The sequence below is a fragment of the Oncorhynchus kisutch genome, linkage group LG7 (genome assembly GCF_002021735.2).
Source record: "Oncorhynchus kisutch isolate 150728-3 linkage group LG7, Okis_V2, whole genome shotgun sequence".
NCBI classification, from domain to species: domain Eukaryota; kingdom Metazoa; phylum Chordata; class Actinopteri; order Salmoniformes; family Salmonidae; genus Oncorhynchus; species Oncorhynchus kisutch.
This window is the reverse complement of record NC_034180.2, coordinates 5,690,571-5,706,174: the sequence shown is the minus strand read 5'-3', so window position 1 is coordinate 5,706,174 and position 15,604 is coordinate 5,690,571. Positions and strand designations below refer to the sequence as shown.

The 15,604-nt window shown below is 42.6% G+C and overlaps 1 pseudogene; it reads left to right on the top strand.

Moving 5' to 3' along the window:
* The first annotated feature begins 8,457 nt into the window (after window positions 1-8,457).
* LOC109900465 (deoxycytidylate deaminase-like) overlaps window positions 8,458-15,604 on the top strand; it is a 44,312-nt pseudogene continuing 37,165 nt past the window's right edge.

The following is a 15,604-nucleotide window of genomic DNA, read 5'->3' as shown; positions in this document are numbered from 1 at the left end:
GTATTGGAATTTGGTTGTGCTTTTAGATGGTTGAAAGCATAGTGATAAATCATTGGGAATTCAACAAACTTATGGCAGTCTTTCCTAGGGGGTGAATAAAGGCTCGTGGATCAACGTCTCAAACAGAAATGTCCACGTTAAAATGACGTGGTGAGCCCAGTGGGGTGGTAAATAAGACAGGAAGTTTGATAGATGTTGAAAGCAATACATAGATCAAGAAGAGTTGGAGAAGAAAGAGGGAGGAAGAGAGAATAGCTCAGGAAAGGGTGCCATTTCTGCAGTGCTGCTGACTACGCATTATGATGAAATAAATCATTCTCACATCGCTGCGGGTAAACATCTTTTGTCTTTTTGTTTTTTACCCACTATCTCCAAACTCAATTTGGTAGATCGGGGACATTCCCGACCTTTTGATCAGATTTTCTGAACGTGCAGGAATCAAATTAGTAGAAAACCAAAAGCTTCTACTTTCCTTCCATATCGTCTGTCACATTTGATAAATGAATACCAGTGGATGCTGCTGAGAGGAGGATGGCTCATTCCAGCCATTATTATGAGTTGTCCTCCCCTCGCCAGCCTCCACTGATGGATACTTTAGGGATGGTGACTGGCTGCCATCTTAGTTTTGGTTGGAATAGCAATGCCCTACAAGTAAATCAAGTAAACACTTGAGGAAATGAGTGATACAAAGTCAATTAAACGCAGGTGCTTCCACACAGGTGTGGCTCCTGAGATAATTAAACAATCAACATTCCGTCATGCTTAGGACCATGTATAAAAATGCCTAGTTGCTCATTATTTTGGCTACCCTGGCTGGAAGAAGAGGTATCAGTGACTTTGAAAGAGGGGTCTCAAAGGAGCATAGGGGGTGTGTGTGTCTTAGTCACCAGAACACTGCTCTTTGACCTGGTAATGAGGACCGAAATGGAAATAAGTCTTGTTCATTTATTCATTAATGTGTTCCTTTGTTCATCCATCCACTCATCCTATTTGTTAATTCATCCATCCTTTCACCCACCCATCCATTCAGTCATTTATTTTGTTTACCCATCAATCCATCCATATATCCTTCTATGCATTCCCTCATCCATCCATTTCACCTGGTACAGCTCTTTCTGGGTGACCAGGGCATCCCGGGCTACTGTCTGGTACTCCTTCAACATCCTCTCCTGCTCCTTCCTCCACTCCGCCCGGGGGTCCTCTAGCTGGGTACTCTCTAGAGAGGGGAGAATGTCATCAATGAGATCTACTCCCATAAACAAACAATGATGATGGTGATGACAATACTTTATTTGTAGCCTCCTTTTGTGTCATACAGCTACAGCACGCCAGAACACTGATTCAGATATACAGGTAACTGCCAAAGTAATGGAAACACTTGAGTAAATGAGGGATACAAATTATATTGAAAGCATGGAGTTCCACACAGGTGTGGTACCTGAGTTAATTAAGCAATGAATATCCCATCATGCTTATGGTCATGTATAAAAATGCTGTGCAGGCTATTATTTGGGCCATTATTTTGGCTACCATGGCTATGCCCCCATAGGATTAAATATTCCCCCATCCACAGGGCACGAGTGGTAGGATGAGCTGAATGGTTGGATGAGCAAAAAAATATGGAAACCCTATGCCATGGCCATCTCAGTCACCAGATCTCAACACAATTGAACACTTATGGGAGGTTCTGGAGCGGCACCTGAGACAGCGTTTCCCAGCACCATCAACAAAACACCTCATGATGGAATTTCTCATGGAAGAATGGTGTCGCATCCCTCTTATAGAGTTCCAGACACTTGTAGAATCTAAGCCAAGGCCCATTAAAGCTGTTCTGGAGGCCCGTGGTGGCCCAACGTCCTATTAAGACACTTTATGTTGGTGTTTCCCTTAATTTGGCAATTACCTGTACATTCTAACGAACCAATAGACGCTTCTTTAAAGGTCACACAAAACCCTTTCAAGAATGTAATTTCAAACCACCAAGACAGAGAGATACAGTATCTTCCATTCATTTCAATATTTTCAGGAAAATACAGATAAACACTTGTTCATCAGTTTTCTCGGAGTTCTCCATAGACTTCATTGTGTGGTGGTGGTGAAGCTTTAGATGCTAAGCACATTTCTGGAGAGTTAGGTCAGTGGGCTCTCCGCTCTACTTGTGGTTTAGCATGAGAATTCCGCAGCATTCTTGTCGTCGGTAGTCATGTGCTACATCCCAAACAGAACCCTATTCCGTACATAGTGAGATAATGTATGGGCCCCTGGTCAAAAGTAGTGCACTATATAGGGAATAGGGTGCCATTTGACACTCAGACATGGCTTTCTTCAGATGCTACCTCTGGTTCAGTCCTCTACCGCTATTAGTTAAGCTGCTAAAATTGCTCTAATGGTAAGTAGAGCTTTGATGTTGCTGAGAGCAGTTCCACCCGTCTTTCCTCACTTAAATCATCCCTCCCCGCCACTCCCCCCCTCCACGCCACCCCTTCAAAGCCAAAGTCATCTGAAAGTTACCTGTTTAATCCCCTAAACTCACTGTATCTGCAAAAACATTCCATTGATCAATTCTACTACAGCAGAATTGGCTAAATCGTACTCAGACGGACTAGAATGCAACAGTAAGTTGCATAATGATTACATCTATTTTAGCAGTAATCTGTCACACCATACATTGACATAGGATATCGCTCGAGTACTTTTACAGATACGGACACCTATGGGCACGGCGCTAGGGCATGACGTCAGGGGTTAAGGTATGATGTAATTGGACTGAAGTTGATACCTTTGTTACCCTTCTGGAAGTCTCGTTCCCATCCGATGCCTGTGTGTAAGTCTGGCCAAGTGAGACTACCTTTTCGGACCAGTCAGTCAAACACCATTTTGGCTGTGACTCTGGAGAAGGGCACCATCGTGAGTTTGTGACATGGTCAACACGAGGCAGAAGGAAACATCTTTGGTGAAAATAGAGCCTGCATCAAAGAGAGAGAGGTGAGAGAGAAAAGGTTAGTCGTCAATACTCTCCCTATTCAACTCAAACAAACACCTAAACAAACTGTTGAAATACATATTTACGTAATCAACTACAGCATGACTGATGCATTCCTTAGGAAAAAGCCATTTTAATCTTAATCGGTTTAGCAACAGTGGAATTCAATGCATCTGGCCAATATCTCTTGGAGATCCATTCCTCCTGAAAGTGGCAGAAGGGGGAGGGGCAGAGAGAGAGAGAGAGAGGGAGTGTGCGTACTACAGCAGGAAGATTTGTGACCTGTTGCCACAAGAAAAGAGCAACCAGTGAAGAACAAACACCATTGTAAATACAACCCATATTTATGTTTATTTATTTTCCCTTTTGTACTAGATATAATATTGACATTTTAAATGTCTTTATTCTTTTGTAACTTCTGTGAGTTTAATGTTTACTGTTCATTTTTATTGTTTATTTCACTTTTGTTTATTATCTACTTCACTTTCTTTGGCAATGTTAACATATGTTTCCTATGCCAATAAAGTCCTTGAATTGAATTGAGAGACTGCCTACTGGAGAACTTATTTGTATTGCTTTTAATCTTTTTAATGAATTTATCTTAACACTTTTGTTCTAGCTAGCTATTTGTATAGGTAGCTATCAAGTAAACGCAATGACAATACGACCACCTGAGCATCGGGCCTATTACCCACAATGCAGTAGTTCATTTCCATAAAAAGGACCCATGAGCACCAACATGAGAAGTTCATAGGAACGAATTTCAAGGGAAATTTTCTTGTTACTTACAACGTCATGCTAATCACATTAGCTCAACCGTTCCACAGGGAGGGTCACCGCTCCCGTAGAGGTTAAAGGTATTAGAAATACATCTAAACACAATAATGTCGAAGTAAAGTCCCCCTGCCAACTAATATCAACCCATATTTAATTTGGGATGAATTATTTGCCGTCTGCAAGTTTAAGAATCAATGCCTTGTGCTTTGAAATTCCTTTACCAAAAACCCACATACTGTATCTTTAAGATGTTTTCTAATTTCAAGGCACAAGGCAAAGTTCCCAGAAATAACAAGTAAAGATAGACATACCAATTAGCTAGTGTATTTACTGATATACATTTTTGTTCATGAATTATAAAGTGATTAATACTCGTAAATCTGTTACCAAATCTGTAACGGAATTATTGCAATTTAATTGGCTACAATGGGAAATCATAGTAGCCACAAACCATAGCTAGGTCACTTGCTACTGTCTTCCCTTCCACTGGCATACTGTTGTGTACAGATCCAGTTCATTTGACCTCTCCTGGAATTTACCGACACCCATCCTCGCTTTCCATTTACTTTAACCAGCTTCTGCACCCACTGAGCACCGACCGACACCGGAAGCCCATGGACATTGAAAAGTCGGTGAAATTTGGTCAGTTCGCCCTGGCTTTAATTTCATCGTCCACAGACATCGTTTTTTTAGTCCGGACCGGACTTGATTTCAACATCCACAGACCAAATCTGAACCAACCATAGACGTCTATGTTTGGAAAGCACTGTACAGTACAGTACAGTGAAGCACAGTAGAGTACAGTAGAGTGCAGTACAGTAAAGTAAAGAAAAGTATAGTTCAGTACAGTAGCCCTACAGTAAAGTAGTTCAGTACAGTAGCCCTACAGTAAATGTACTGTACTATCCTGTACTGAACTATACTCTACTGTACTATACTCTACTCCAGTGGTTCCCAACCAGGGGTACTAGGACCCCTGGGGCTATTTGGCCTATCCACAGGTGGCACATGAGAAGACTCATGAGACCATAGGCCTAGTGGTAAAATGCACATGAGGGGGTAAATCAGGGTCATTCCGGACAGAGAACATTTTTGGTGGTACAGTAACCTAAGAGGTTGGGAACAACTGCTCTACTCTACTGTCCTGTACTGAATTCTACTATACTGTACTCTGGTGTAAAAACCTGTGAAACATTAGACGTCTATGATTGGTTCAGATTTGGTCTGGTCCGGACCAACCAAATCTGTAGGCCATCATTGTAAATAAGAATTTGTTCTTAACTGACTTGCCTAGTTAAATAAAGGTTAATTAAAATAAAATAAAATAAATGTGGTCTTGTTTGGGGACAGAAATCATTAGAATAATAGTCAGTTTGTAGAATAATAGTCATATATGCAAAGGAAGATATTGTATATTTCTCCCTTCGTGTACCTATTCAGGATACATCCCCATGCAGAATGACATTCATATCTATAATTATGTATTTCTGTGTAGTACAGATCAGGGACCCATTATGTAATTATGTTACCATATTTCAGTTACCAGTGGAAATCCACTTCACTTACTGTAGTTCAATAACCAAAATATATTCTTTCAAACTCAAGGTGTCATGTCACAGCTGACACCCCATTCTTTCTGCAGACATCTTTGAATCTTAATTCAGAGCAGATATTTAACATTGTTTTTGGAAAATTTAGCAGCATAAAAAAGAGATGTCACAGGAAGGCCATAAAGATCATCAAGGACAACAACCACCCGAGCCACTGCCTGTTCACCCCGCTATCATCCAGAAGGCGAGGTCAGTACAGGTGCATCAAAGCTGGGACCGAGAGACTGAAAAAAAGCTTCTATCTCAAGGCCATCAGACTGTTAAACAGCCACCACTAACATTGAGTGGCTGCTGTCAACACACTGACTCAACTCCAGCCACTTTAATAATGGGAATTGATGGGAAATTATGTCAAATATATCACTAGCCACTTTAAACAATGCTACCTAATATAATGTTTACATACCCTACATTATTCATCTCATATGTATACGTATATACTGTACTCCATATCATCTACTGCATCTTATGTAATACATGTATCACTAGCAAACTTTAACTATGCCACTTTGTTTACATACTCATCTCATGTGTATATACTGTACTCAATACCATCTACTGTATCTTGCCTATGCCGCTCTGTACCATCACTCATTCATATATCCTTATGTACATATTCTTTATCCCCTTACACTTGTGTGTATAAGGTAGTAGTTTTGGAATTGTTAGTTAGATTACTTGTTGGTTATTACTGCATTGTCGGAACTAGAAGCACAAGCATTTCGCTACACTCACATTAACATCTGCTAACCATGTGTTTGTGACAAATACATTTGATTTGATTTGAGATTGTACCATATTTCTGTTCCCAAACACATCTGCATTAGGGAAGAACAGTTTTTAAATATATATATATATTTTTCATAATACAAAAATCAACTTACATTACTACAACAAACATGTCTAACAAACCAAACACTGGTATTAACAATGCTCAAACATACAAAAAATATCAATAAAATAATACAAAAAATAAACAATTTAAGTGCAATTATATTCACTCTGAAAAGATCTTATTATAATGATTCATGAAGATGTTATTCTTGTTGTTATTCACTAGGGTTAATGTTTTAATACGATAATTAAATTCAATCAGAAAAATTTGTAATTTTGGTATATAATTTAGGAATTTTTGTTTGTGTATAAAGTATTTTGGCAACAAGAATAAAAAAAATGAACAATCATTTCAGTGGTTTTGTTATCATTGCAATAGTAACATATATGCCAAAAATATAGGCAGTGTTCATAATGGTAAATAAGTACTTTGCAAGGTTTTCCAAAAATTCTGACACAAATTTTTATTCAAAGAGCAAGTGAGACAGATTCTCACCTTCTTTTTCACAGAAAACGCAGATATCATCAATAGCCACACATTTGGAAATCATAGAATTACATGGATATATCTTATGTCAAATGTTGAAGTGCACTTCCTTAACTTTGTTTGGTATACAGTATTTGTAAGGCCTTAACCGTGCATTTTTTTTGAAAAACGTTCCTCTCTGCGTAAGTTGGTTTTGTGAATGAAGAATTTGTCTTATATATTTATTACAACAAGATCTCTCAAGTAAGCCCACGCCTTCCAATCTGAGTTCTGGATAAACTTTGTGATCATTCCCAAAATTAAGATGAGTTTTCATATGTGTAGTTAGACCACTGGGTACGGCTTTGATCACAGAAATAAACTCTCTGAAAGGTATTGGAAACTCTTTCAATGTTATAAATTGTTCATATGTGAGAATATTACCCTTGTTGTCGAAAATATCAAGAACAAAGTCAATATTCCTCTCATGCCAGCTGGGGTAGAACAATGACTTATTCCTTACAGTTATGTCTGAATTATTCCACAAAATAGCTTTATGAGGGGAAAAATTGTGCAGGAAACATATTTTCCAGGCCATTAAAGCATGATGGTGAAACCTAGCCAATTTTGCAAGTAATCTTTCAGGAATATCATTACATTTCAGTAAAAATTGAAGACCTCCCAATGTATTACAGTTACAATAACACCTCTGACTCTCTGTGACGACACACAAAGCCACACAGCTAACTCCTTGTTTTGTCTGTGGTTTTAATAAGACACATGACTGCCACGTAGTGGCCGGGGAGGATATATTATGTCCCTCGCTTTACTGTTTTTTTGGTCGTATGCAGCAATTTCTTCAGTTTACAGTGGCAGAGAGCACACATTTCGCAGGTTATACATATGGTTCACGGAAGTCCACATTGGAAGACTATCTGTAGTTTGGTGCGCTCTACAGATGTTTGTTCAACAAGACAACCACGTGCACTTACACATTCACTAATATAGGCTGGGGGTTGGACCTCATTACAATTTCCAGCGTGGGAGATGTTCATGCTTGTGCTGTGTCCTACGTCCGCGTCTTTCTTTCCCCCCAACGCAGTTATTAAGCCAAAACCAACACTCCCGGTGTTCTACTACGCTCCCATTGACTAGCTGGCGTTGTCTCACTCATAGGCGATCAGCGCAGAGACAGTGACCTTCCAATGTATGGATGGAAAGTGTCATGTAACAATAAACTGCCTACCGTTATCATGTTTGGTAACATTTGCCCATGTATTAATTTTCAGAGTTTCAATGAGTTGTACAATTGTCTCCGAGAACTCTGCTGAACTCCCTCAATTGAAGGTCCGCCAACCTAGGCTACTTAACGTTACAAGCTTGGTATTTGAAGTTGCTATATTATCAGTAGTAGCCTATTATCAGGTAAAATAATATGCGTATTATTCTCAATTTCTCAAATATCTATTAGCTAATCATTCCGTTGAATGCACTCTGCTACAGCCATTGAATCTGTCTTTGAGCGTTTAAGGGACGTTAAAGGCTCACTTGGTCCACGACATTATGTTATTATATTGTCAATGTTGAAACACGGGGAAACGTTACTAATCAGTGGCTGATATTTCGCGCCAGGTGATATTGATTTCCAGACTTGGAAAGCGCTCAACGCCTTGTGGAACGCCCCTCGGAATAACAAGGCGTGGTTTTGGCTTGACTGTGTTGGGGGGAAAAGAAAGGCGCCCTACGCCTCATCTGTACAGTGTCAGCTTGGCAGCACAGAAGCAAAGATGAGCCAAGAAATGAAGAACGAGGCAACCCAACTGAATGGATAACTTTTATGTGTTCCCGTTGAAGTTCGCAGCGAATTGTCAGTTGTTTGGTCGCATGCGTTTTACAGTAGTACCAGCTAGCTAGGCTAAGTAGTAGTAGCCAGCTAGCTCCTTCAGATCTCTGATAGCAACACACACTTCAAGAAATACACATAGATCGCGTTTGTTGTTAGCAGCATATTCAGAAAGTCATTAGCAATGTAGCTAGCTAGTAAGATGGATGGATAATAGATAGATAGATATATAGCTAAGTTACAGTACAGTATATTGGAATAAGGTCACATACAAGCTAGGCACTTAGTTTATCGGTAGGTATACATTAAAGCTAACTTCATTGGGATCAAGGCATTTAGTGAGAGTTGTGGGAATACCTAAGAGGGAAAAGTGTGTGTGCGAGACTGGGGAGAGTTGGCAGCTTCAACTGTGTGTGTGTGTGTGGACACAAAGTCAGAAAAATGATTTTCTCACCTTAGAAACTGCTGTAGCTGTCCTCATTCTCAAGATAAAATATAATCTATCCTCTTCAGACATGACTTTCACTTAGTTTCCGTGCACTGTGTCTCAGTTTTATATTTAGCATCAGGTAATATCTTTCCTATTCCCCTTTAGTTCCCGATCCCATCTTGGTGAAAGACATGGGGGCGGGATGTGTAAGATGTAGAATTATGGATCCTGCATAAGCCATCACACACACACACACAGAGAGAGAGTTTCTCTTCAGCCGAAAATAGTACAATATGAATCCGTGGCCCTCAAAAAGGGATGATGTGTGTCCCACCTTTCATCCTTATTTGAGGGTGTGCCCATGGAATGGCAGCAGTGTTGGCACAGGGCATAAGCTAACGAGCAGGAGGGCAATGAGGACAAACACACACATCCCACACACACTGCTCCCAGTCCCAACCACACTGTCACTCTGTGTCAAATGTCAAACACGAGGAGCACTCTAGCTCAACCAGTAACATGCCCTCAACTGTCTCGCACACACCTGGAGGGGTTCCCGTCGCCCAGCAGAGTGCCAGGGGCCCAGAAAGGTTAAGGGGACCTGGGCCAACCCCTGTGGCCCCTGGCCCTCTTCACCACCCCTCTTAGCTGGCTGAGGGCCCACTTTGGCTGTTTTGATCCCCCAAAATGAGCCGGTGCCTCCCAGGGCCTTTCCACAAGCTCGATAAAAGTCTCTTTGCACCGGGATTTCACGCTGTTATGAAGGCTTGAGTTCCGGATGTGGTTGATTTGAAATCTGGATGGCATTTTGAGACTGGTTGCATCAGGTTTAGCCTTCATCACATATGTTTTTCAGTGTACGGCACACCGCTGTTCTGTCTATTTTTACTAGTTCAGCCTTCGAATGTATTCAACTCTCCACCCTGCTTACGCTTGTATCACCTTCATTGATGTGAAGAATGCTTTGGCTGAAGGCCTATACCGTTTCCATGTCAACTCTCAGCCTGTACTCTTGAGGCTGCCTTCAGAGTAACTGTTGCTTGCCATCGCGTTGACAGTTTGCTCATGTTCTTCAGTCCACCTCTGCTTTTGCATCCTCATCATTGCCGTGAAGAATGCTGAGGCTGACGGCTAGGCATATAAGCCGGGCCTATTCCATATCTACTCTGGACTGGTTGCAGCCATACATGTCCTATTAAATTCCTAATTCTATGGTAGCAACCATAGGGTGCATGTATGGAGTTGACAGTTTGGTCACGTACTTCTGACCTTTCCATCCCCACGCAACGTGCACGTTGGCAAACTTGGCATTCCCGAGGTGCCTTCCTGCCTTCCCTAATACCACTCACTATGTCGACCTTCCCTTTCTGACCGGCTTTCTGCACTTTCACTAAGCCAGGTAGCCTAATGCCTTCATTTAGATGTAGGCTCCTAGGTCCTATTTCGACGTGCTACTTTGAAGCGCGATGATAGCCTAATCCGTCCGCTCATTAAGCCAATAAGGAATGGGCATTTTTGGGAATTATAAATCCCAGAAGGGAGAACGCCCAGGAAGCATTATCCCATGGCATGTTATCTCTTCTCCCAGCAGCTGTACGGTTGAAAGTCCTGTTTAGGAAGGCCGGCCACCGTTCTGCAGAGAGGAGGACCTCTGATATGACAATCTGGTGCCTGGGAAAGCCAGTAGAGCCCAGGGGAGCGAGCAGACTCATCTGCATCTCATTTAAAGGACTAATGTCCTGGAGGGAAGTGTGGACTGTGAGACCAGAGCAACAGCTGGCATTGGAGTAGCATAGGAGAACCATAGAATTACAATGAATTGAACTTGAGCGGCATGGGATTGGGCACTGGAATGTCTGACTGTTCTAGTCATTGTAATTCTATGTCAGCATTTGAACATATGGCAGCAGGACGATTCCAGGGTTCTGAAAAACCGCGTGAACTCCACCAGGTGTCAGGTCTCAGGTGGGGCGGATTATTAAGGTTCTCGGCCGGTGCGGTGATGCTTTAATGAACGATGAGAAGGAAGACCCATCTGCACAAATTGACAACAGAAGACGTTTACGCTACCACAGCTTCCCCGGAGACCAATGCTTAATTAGATGTATCAAGGAAGAGTCAGATGCTCTCCTTAAAAAAGCTGGACCAGATTGAAAGTCTGCATTGGAAGGTGGAGGCCGACTCAACTGAAAATGTGTTTCGACAAATGTTTTATGATTCATTTCATGTATTATTCCTCTCATCTTGCTTATTAAACATTTTAACAAATCAAATCGCTACATCAACTGTAAATGATTTTACAACAGCCTCTCTAACGAGATTCTCTCGGGCCCAATTAAATACAAATGCCACATCATTTGATCAAGCCGCAATGAAAAGGCACACACAAGTAGTTTCTTTTGTCTTTTGAGAGACGACGGACCTTCTGCCCTATGATGTGGGCCCCTTAATGCGGCCGAACGCCTGGAAATGTCACTTTAAAGTTTTCCCCGTTTGACAGTCTTGCGCCGCATGCTGGCAACCATTAGCCAATTTGAAATGTAGGGACGAGATCTCCGTCTGAGCTGTGGAGGAGTTCAAAGTGTCAGACTCCGAACGTATCCCTCTTTCTCCCTCCATCTCTTTCTCTGATCCCTTCTTCATTTCTTTCGAGTCCAGTCGTGTCTGGGGGGGGTATAGGCGAAAGACGTCACCGATCTTGTCTTTGTAAAAAGGCAGATGTGGTGCGTTGCCGGACAGCAATGGGTCTCGATTGGCCCTATTGCCCTAGGTCGGCACTCTTTTCATTTCTTTGTCGTGTGCCAGCTAGGTAGGTAGGGTTTAATTGCCAGGTCGGAAACGCACGGCCAAGAGATCACACCCCAAACTATGGAGGAGCTCAAAGTATCCCTTCCTCTTCTGCTGTGTCTTTGGATCCACTTTAGAGAGTGCTTTGTAGACCGGCAGACATGGTATCTAGGCCTAGATCTATGGCACGATCCGCCCTAGGTTGGCAATGGGTAGTATTTAATTGCTGGGTACTGCTGCTTCAGTTTCCAAGGTGCTCCAGTCTGACCCAGTGGGACTTTATGCGACTGTACCCATAATAGCTCCCGGTTCCTGTGTCTGGATCCGTAATGGCGGGTGAGTGGCCTGGAGCACAGCAGTGAAGAGAGGATATAATGGTTTTCAAAACGCGAAGAAGGTACGCTGGGATAGTGAGGGCTCTAGACAGGGGTGGTGTAATTATAAGGAGTGGGCGTCTGTTCTCCGTGGGGTTAAGACCCAGGTTTGAAGCCCTTTGAATCGATGCGTGTGAAGTGTCGGTCTGAACTTGTCTGTGTGCGGTTAGCGTTCACGCCGGCACGCGTGTTCCTTTGTAAAGGACGGAGACCGAGACGACATGCTGCCCTCAAGTGAAGCACGCGACCGATGCCCGACTGCTCCTTTTTGACCAACGAGCATTTTGAAGATTTAATTTTTGTTTTACTCCATCCCTCCCCTACCATGTCACTTTCCTTCTATTGTCTTCTCTTATCCCGAAGACTCACCTGCTCTCCTTCCCTCATCCTCCCTCTTTTTGTCTTCTCCTTCTCCTCTTCTCTTCCTCACCTTTCTTTTGCCCATTTTCTGACCCCCATTTTATTTTGTCTCCTTGTTTTTGTCTCCCCTTCTCCCCCCCCCCCCGTTCTGACCTTTTCTCCATTTTCTTCCTTTCTCTCTATCCATCTCTTTCTCCTTTCTTCCCCTCCATTAGGACCCCGGCCTCTGATTCCGCTCAGACGAAAAAGCGCTCAGACTACCTGGAGTGGCCTGAATATTTCATGGCTGTAGCTTTCCTGTCAGCTCAGAGAAGCAAGGATCCCAGCTCACAGGTAAACTCACACACACAGCTCAGAGAAGCATTCAAGATCCTAGGTAACATCATCACCCCCTACACCACCTCTTCATTGATCCTGACCCCCCCCCCCCCCCAGCCCTCCAACCCGCTTTCTCTCCCTTTCCCCCCTCACCATGGCTATGTAAGGTTTCCATAGCCCCGCCTGTTATTAAATATTAATCCAGATGTCAGGCCCTTTGCCCATAATAAAGCCCCCCTGCCTTTCAGATCAGGCCCTGGCACGGACGCCACTCTTTGACACTGCCGGTCAAGATGGCGGCGGGTATTTGATTGAGTTCCCAGAGTTCCCCCAGCTGTGGGGCGAGCACCCGGTTTGGGCGGTGGTGCGTGTTTCAAGCGGTCGGGGGCCTTAGCCCTTGTCTGCCTTAGTCAGGGATTGGTTGTCTGGTGTAGGCCTGTAAGCGCCAAGTTGGATGTCTGTTTGGATTTGTTTCGACACCTATACCCCCTGTCTGCACTGTGCTGTCTAGTTTGATGATCGACCTAGAGCTTGTTTTGAAATGGATTTCTGACCCACAGAAGTGGATGGAGAGTGAGGGATATTGGAGAAATGGAGGGGGGGGGGGGGGGGGGGGGGGAATGGCTACAGGGCAGAGATGTTCAATACTTTATTAATGGTTCCTAAAGTATTTGGTCAAAAAGAGATGTCTTGTGGGAAATCTGGACTATGCAGGGTTTATTAGGGAATATTTGATACAGCTGTATGAAAGTGTATGTGCATTGTGCACGTTAGTGTGTGTGTGAGTACAAAAGTATCTCGCCCTAGCCACGCCCCCTGTCACTCGAGCGCATTTGTTGTTGCTCGATCACGAAACACTTGCGCTCAGTAATATAAATCCACAAGCATTCTCTGATTACACTATTAGTTTGATTCTTATATCTGCAAACAGCTAGTCTGTCTTTTCTTAGCAAGTTGCCACTAAATCGTGTTAACATCTAATGCTAATTGCTAGTTATAGCTAGCTAATAAATGTATTAAGTCAGTGCAAACATAGCTAGCTATACATCCTGATACCAGTGACGGTTTAGGCCTAAATCAGCATGTTGTTTGTGCAACATGCTTCTAAACCAAAGAGTATTAGGCAAAGCATGAGTATGTTAGCTACATGAAGTAGCGAAGAGAAAACAACATTTCATGTAGCCAAAGATATTAGTGTCCCGAAGGGAACACTGACCAACACTTTGGTTCCTACCCTATCACAATAACTCCTCCCTGGCATTTTCATTTGTTGTCATGTCAAACACTGTATGCCCACTATTATATTCTAACTCTAGAATTTAAAAAGTAATAATAATATTTCCATGATTCCAATAGTTCACCCAAGAGTTTTGATCAGCAATTGCAACATTTGGTTAAAAATCGCAATTGCAAATATTTGCCAATGTTGTGCAGCCATATGTGGCAGTGTGGATATGATCTCAAATTTCTCAAAATGCTGAACATTTCTGAGTTGAAGTTGAATTGAACAGTATAAAACAATAAGAATGTTGAGAGAGACCCATTGAAATCACTTAGAATGTATGTGTTGCCATCCTAGGGTCACGCACTACTCATAAATCAAATTTTGTATTTGTATAATTCAAAAACATAAAACACCGTCCAATAACGTCAAAATATGAATCACAGTTGAAGTCACTTGAAACCCTCAAAGAGTTGCAGTCTGTTTTGGAATGGGTGGCCAGTAATAAACCAGTCCTGAACATCTCTAAAACTAACAGCATTGTATTTGGTACAAATCATCCACTAAGTTCTAGACCTGAATCTGGTAATGAATGGTGTGGCTGTTTCATGTTCAAAACATATCGATTCAATGGTTGTAAAGATGAGGAGTGGTCTGTCTGTGATAAAGAGATGCTCTGCTTTTTTGACACCACACTCCACAAAGCAAGTCCTGACAAAACTAGAGCCTGCAATCTTAATTATTGTCCAGTCACGTGGTCGAGTGCTGCAAGGAAAGACCTAGTTAAGCTGCAGCTGGCCCAGAACAGGTCGGGAAGCCTTGCTCTTCATTGTAATCAGAGGGCTGATATAAATACTATGCATGCCCAGTCTTTTTTGGCTAAGAATTGAGGAGAGACTGACCGAATCACTTCTTCCTTTTTATAAGAAACATTGTTGAAAATCCCAAATAGTTTGCATAGTCAACTTACTCACAGCTCTGACACACACACACACACACACACACACACACACACACACACACACACACACACACACACACACACACACACACACACACACACACACACACACACACACACACACACACACACACACACACACACACACACACACACACCCCACCAGACATGCCACCAGGGGTCTTTTCACAGTCCAAATCCAGAACAAATTCAAGAAAGTGTACAGTATTATATAGAGGCATTATTGCATGGAACTCTGTTCCATCTCATATTGCTCAAATTAAGAGCAAACCTGGATTCAAAAACAGATAAAGCAACACCTCCCTGCACAACACCTCTCCCGTATTTGACCTAGATAGTTTGTGTCTGTATTGAGCTGCTGCTTTTGCAACCGCTAATGGGGATCCTAATGAACTACCGTCAAACATTAGAAAAATACCATGATATGCTGCCTCTGCTCCTCTGTGATAAGCTCAACCCCAGGGGAAGGAATGGGAACGGAGGGGGGAGAGACCAGTGGGGCACAGCAGGGGGTCTATGGATCCAATAATCCTCACTCCATCTCTCTCTATCCAGGTGCCCACTGACTCCACCCCTGCTGCTGGGAGTAAGTGCCTTCAGAAAGTATTCACACCCCTT